Source organism: Panthera leo, chromosome D1 (genome assembly GCF_018350215.1).
Source record: "Panthera leo isolate Ple1 chromosome D1, P.leo_Ple1_pat1.1, whole genome shotgun sequence".
Classification (NCBI taxonomy): Eukaryota; Metazoa; Chordata; class Mammalia; order Carnivora; family Felidae; genus Panthera; species Panthera leo.
Window position 1 is genome coordinate 55,756,046 of NC_056688.1, and position 6,455 is coordinate 55,762,500.

Here is a 6,455-nt window from a genome sequence, read left to right on the forward strand (position 1 = left end):
GTGAGTTCGAGCCCCGCATCGGGCTCTGTGCTGACAGCTCAGAGCCTGGTGCCTATTTCAGATTCTGTGTCTCCCTCTCTCTCTGACCCTCCCCCGTTCATGCTCTGTCCCTCTCTGTCTCAAAAATAAATAAATGTTTAAAAAAAAATTAGAAAAAATAAATAAATAAAAGCAGCTGACCAGAAGGCAGTTGTAGCTGGAGCCAGGGCCATGAGCTGTCCCCTGCCACGTGTCCGTTCCAGAGCTGCTACCCTGGTTTGGAAGGTCAAAGGCTACCCTACTGTAAAATCTTAGTCTCGTGTCCCGCCTTTAAAGTCCTTTTCATACCGATGGCAGAGAGAAGGTAAAAGATAAAATCAAGGCATCACGTTTATTGGTTCAACAAACTTGCCCGTGAAATACCATGTGCTGGGCGCCGTGCTGGGTGCTGTGGACGCAGAGATCCGTCAGACCCACCGTCCCTGAGTGAAGCTTATGGCTAGGTGTGGAGAAGCACATGTAAACAGAAACGAAGCCTTCAGCGTGGTCATAGCTGAGACAGGAAGAGCGGGGGTGTGGGAGCCCAGTCTAAGAGGTTCCAGAGAAGCCAGAGCAGATTCTAAGACATAGGGAACTTGTGAACCCAGATCCAAAACATATGAAGCTTTCTGGGCACTAGGAAGGGACAACGGGGTGCTCCCTTTAACAGGCATCTGCTGCAGGGCGCAGGGGGACATGTGGATGACGCCACGAAACCCATCTATCCTGCCACAGTCACAGCTTATCACTCTTACTCAGCAAGCAGGAGAAGGGACGTGGGATTGACAGAGAGAAACAGAGGAAAGAGCAGTTGTTGTGGCCAGGCCGGGCATCACTTAATGGACCAGAGAGGAGGGTCAGGGAGCTGGATCAGACCCAGCTTAATATTTTCATGAACATGAGGTTGATCTTCTAAAGGTAAGGTGTGGAATGGGCAGAGGGGGGCAGTGCAAGGCACCAGGCTTTGCCCTAACTCTACCATGTCCTAGCTGTGTGACCTTGGGGAAGTCACCCTCCCTCTCTGGACCACAGGTTTTTCATCTGTAAAATAGGAGTATTAAATCCCACCTCTAGGGCTGTGCTAAGGATTAACAGAGACATGCATAGGGACACCCTGGCACAGGGCTATGCACGGTGTGGGATTCAGCAAATGTTATTTTTCTTTCTTTGCTCTTAGGGAGCTGAGCTACGCCCAGGGCATGGAGCCCTGGGGAGCAGTGGCAACCTGAGTGGCCGGCTGGGGAGACACTGATGTGTTTTAGGGACCCCAGGACTGAGCCAAGCTGCTCCTAGGACACAGCCACCTGCTTCCTCCTCCTCATGCTGACATGTTTCCCTTCTGGAAGGACCTTTGGAAGGGAGCAGGAGCCATGGGTGGTGGAGAAGGCGGTGCTGTGGTGTGGGCTGGCCTGAGCAGAGGTCTCCTGATGGTGTGGGAAGGGCTCCCGCCAATATGTTTTGGTGATTATTCTTCCCCGTTTTGTCCTCTAAGACACTGTTCCCTCGCTGCAAGCTAGGGTAACACACAGGGGCAGGGGTGAGGGAGATAGGAAGGGCTCCCCCAACCTTGAGGGGCCATTGGAGCACCTGGACCACATGGGGTACTGGAGTTGAGAGGTCAGTGTTCCAGACTGCTCTTGGGATGATCTGGGCTGGGCTTTCCCGCTTTCTAGTTTCCCGCTCTGAGCAATGAGAGAATTTGGACAGGCCCTTCCAGCCCTAACATTCCAGAGCCTGGGGGTGTGTGAGACGCAGATCTGCGTTCCAGACTTTTGTCTGCCCCCTACTGCCTCTGTGGCTTTGGGAGACTCTCAGCTTCTGTTTCCTCAGTTTCCCCATCTGCACAATGAGTAGGCTGGCCTTGGTGATCTAAGGCCTCCATGGGTCCTGTCCATTGGTTTGAACATCTCCTGCACTGGGAATCTTGACCTCTTTCCCTGAAGGTGGCCCTCCAAGAGCTGGAAGCAAGAGGGAGAGGTGGAAAATGGGGAGGAGGAGGGACAGAGAAGGCTGGACCTCAGGCTAGAGATTGGGTCCTGGATGTGGATTCCCAAGCCCAGGCCACTTTAGAGACGGCCACCCCTCCCTGTGTCGCACACAGGATCCCATTTATACCCATTGTCCCAGAACTCCTGCCAGCTAGCTGACCAGGGGGCCCCATTTTTGGACGGGAAGACCAAGGCCCCAAGGCAAGAAGGGATCTGCACAGATTCACACACAGCTTGTCAGTGGCTAAGGTTGAACTGGGGGAGGGAGGAGACCTATGGCAACTCCATGGCTTCCTATCCTTTGTCACCGACCACAGCAGCCCATCCTCCACGGGGCAGTCATCGAGTCCCACCCTTCATGGCGTAGAAGGGGAAACTGAGGCCCGGGACAGTATGTGTTCTCTGGGTTAACCATGTATTCTCCCTCCTGACTTTAGTTGCAGTGGCTGGGACAGTCCACATAGGCCAAACATCTCCACTAGCAGCCTTGCTTGCTGCCTAAAATCCCACATCAGAGCCCCCATATTTGGATAAAGCAATGTGTCCTGTGGCCCATGTGCTGAGGGGGACAGAAAGACAAGAATTACAGGCATCTGGTATCTTCAGCCTCCTAGAAGAGCCAAGAAGGAAGGAGCCTGGGGGGATCAGTGAGGGTCAGGGGGTCCAGAAGAGGTGAAGCACTTGCCTGGGTCCCACAGAGTACTGGGCTCAGGCAGGCAGCCAACCCAGGCCCTGCTTCCACAGCCTGAGGGGCCCCTCCTTCTGCCCCTTCCCCAGCCCCCTTCTCACATGCATGGGCCTGGAAGGAGATGGGCCTGGAGTAGTAGACGCAGTCCCTCTGGCTGGGACAGCGGGTGGGGGCTGGGAACATCTCCCCCGCAATCCCGGTCACCCTTCGAGAGGGTGCTGTGGGCCGCAGCGGATTAATGATGCGAAGGCCATTCATTTCCTCTAGCCGGGAGACAGGCTGCACCACACAGCCCCCCATTGTTGGCCGCCCTTATCTCGGGAAGTTCCGCCGACCCCATCCGGAGAAGGCAGCCGGCCGCCACCCCCCCACGCTTCCAGCCCCACCTTTTTGCCCCTCGGAGGCTGGAGAGCTTGGCAGGGCTGGGATCATGCAGGTCTTGATCTGTCTGCCCCTGCCCTGCCCCCCCACCCCAAACCAGGAGAAGTCTGGACTTTGCCTGAAGGCCGGATGGCACCGTGGAGAACAGCGTGGCAGGGCCTAGGTCTCAACGGGGTTTCAAACAGGGGTCCTGGAGGGGTTAAGGATGAACTGGAATGGGTGAGGCTTGAGGCAGGGAGGGTGGGAGGCAGTGGAGGGAGGGAGCCTGGGCACACTCAGGGACCCCATTAGGCTAGGACAGGGCAGGGTAGGGCACCATATTCTTTGGTTTCAAAACCCCTCTTTGAGGAGGGCACACAGTCTCTGCCCATGCTAGGCCCATGCTAGCTGACCGGCCTCCTCAAGGTGCTGACTCCTACTTTAGGGGGCAGCACAGGCATTACATAAGTCCTCCAGGAAGCCTTCCCTGATTCCCCCACTAGTTGGGGTCCCCCCACCAGGCTCAGTGCCCTCCAGCCCTTGTGTTTTATCCTGCACCCCATCAGAGCCCCGAGCACCCTGTGTGGATACAGATCTGTCCCCCACCTAGACTGGACATGCTTTGATGGTGGAGCCCCCCGTCTCTAGGACTTGCCCCAAGCCCTGCTCTCACCAGCCTGGTGAGAAGTTGGAGCCACCAAGTCTTGCTCTAGACCAGCCCCTCCCCAGCCACGGCCTCCTCCTCACGGGCACTGTAGGTCCCCTCCCCTGACCTGCCTCCCCATCAGGCCACCTACCCTCCCACCACCATGCTTTTGGCCAAGTATGTCCCTCCACCTGGAATGCCCTTTCCCTGCCTCCTCCTGGCAAAATCTCAGCCACTCATTAAAGACTGTTCAGTGCCAGCCCTCCTCGGAGCCCCTCGAAGGCCACCACTTATGCTGGGGACTTCAGCAAATGCCTCGCTCCCTATTTGACCAGAGCTGCTCCGTTCAATAAATTGTCTGGTACGAAGTGTCCACAGCTAAAAAGGGCTCAGAACAAGTAGATTTGTCCACCCTAACCCTTAACGGATGGAGACATCACTCACCTGATATTTCTTGAGAAGTCTAGAAAACAGCGGATTTTCATTTTAACAGAAGCCTTCAATACCTTCAGCCCAGGAAGTGACTTCATGGGGGTAACAAAGGCAGTGTGAGAGCGAGAACAGTGATATTTTGGGACAAAGGAGTCTACCCAGGACTCTTTGTATCCTACCCCGAAGGCAGGTTTACTAAAGGGCCGGCTTTCCAAAAGCTCACACTCTTGTCACATAATCCACCAACTCCTGGAACTGGATACTTGGAATTGTGGAAACCTTAGGAGGAATCAGGGAGTCCTCGCATGGGTACCTCAGCGCCTCTGGGAGATGCCGCATCTAAGAGCCCAAGGACTTCACCAAGCTCCCCGGGAGCAAGAGGACCTGCAGGCAGAGGGGACCCTGAGAGACGGTCCTGTGGCCTTGAGCAAGTCTCTCTTTTCCCTCCCCTCCTCCCCCCCTCCCCTCCCCTCCCTTCCCCTCCCCTTCTTTGGGTCCTCTGCTCTTCTGCACCTGCTTTTCAGGCCACTCAGTCTCAGTGGAACTTTCCAGAATGCTGCAGGGACCACACCCCTCCCAATTTGACAGCTCACACCCGTCCCCATCTTCCCTGCCCTCAGCTCCGCCTCTTCAGACAGCCATCTCCACGGGGGCCTGCAAGGTGGATGGAAGAGAGAAGGGGAGACCCCACCCACAACGAGGCTCAGACAATCTGGCTGGATGGGTGCTGGCACCCGGCAGGTGCTCAGTAAATGCCCCTGCCCCTGCTACTGTCACTATAGCATGGGGCGATGGAGCACACAGTGGACTCTTACCACAGCCTTGCTTCTTGAGCCTCTGTTTCCTTATCTGCAGACTGGGGATGATGAGAATCCTAACCTACCAGGCCACTGGGAAAGCTGACTGAGATAATGTGTGCGAAATGGCCTCCTAGCCCCCTGGGAGTTAGAGGCAAATTCATTAACATAATAAAAAGCATTAATAATAAGTTGTGCGAGGAAAGGCTCATCGGGTGGTTACTAAACTATTAAAAAGTGGGCCGGGTGTCAGGAGGGTGGAGGAGAGAGGAAAGGCCAGTTCACTGAGAGCAAGCCTGTGCCCCGACTGCCTGGAGAAGGTGGTCAGGGGTTATTGGGCGCCTCGAAAACACTTTCAACTTTGTTCAACTTTGTTTCCTCCCTGTGGGACAGCTACTTTTAGGTGCCTCTTACGGATGAGGGAAGTGTGGCTCTGAGAGCTTGGGAGCCTTCTCAAGGTCACCCAGCTGATGACAGAGGGTTGGGAAGTCATCCATGCCCAGCCTGAGAACCCAGCTCAAAGTCAACTGGTGTCCGGGTCCTGCGTGAGGTCACCCCAAACACGGCCGCGTGTGTTCATGGCGGGGGAAGGCAAGGTTGGGGGCGAGCCCTATTGCTCTGGGCAAGACGCGGGCCAGAAGAACCCGCCACTGGGAATGGACTTGGAGTGGCTTTTTACTTCCCGGCCTGCGTCTTGAAGTGAATGACGGATTTGCCCAGACTGGGTCTCTTCATCCCTGAGCCTCTGCTAAGGAGACGCTTAGAGTGGGGGACTGGGGAAGGGGGCCGGGGTGGTGGCTCCATATGGGCCACGGGGAGGTGACCTCAGCCACTGGAGCAGCAGTGCTTCCCTCCTTTACCCCTTCTCCTTCCTCTCTTCCTCTAAGCAGGCGGGGCAGGGAGGCAGGGGGCAGGGAGGGGCGGCTGGAGGCACCATGACCCTCTGGTGCCCAGGCCTTGAGCACAGCTATCTGGAGCTGATTTGATAGCAACAGTGGCATCGCAGCCTGCTCCCGGCTCCGGCAGCCCGAAGGTCAGGCCTCACGGCTCTGTCTTCATCTTAGGTAAAGGGCCGTGGTGCCTACTGAGCCACACGCACCCAAAGGCATTATCTGAAAGCCAAGACGCCAGTGAGGAGGCCGTTGGCATAAGTCTGGGGAGAGATGGTGTGGCCTGAGCTGGGCCGCAGTCCGGGGAGTGACATTTGTCATGATCTCCCATTGGCACCTGTCCTACAGAGGAGGAAACCTGAGGTCACCTAGCAGCAAATCAGAGGTTTAGCAGGGTCCTGGGGCAAGTCCGAGCTCTGTCCTCAGCCGCCCCCGCCCCCCTCCGCTGGCTGGGGCCTGTGTGTCTGAGACCTCCTGTCTGGGTTTGCCCTACTTCGTGGGACGCCCTTGTGACCTGCCCCCTCCCGTGTGGGCTAGTAGGACAGTAGCAGCCTCTGTGGGGCTCCAGGCCTGACCCATCCCCAGCCTCTCCCCTCCTGGCTCCAGGATGTCTGGAGCCCTGCAGACTCCCAGGAA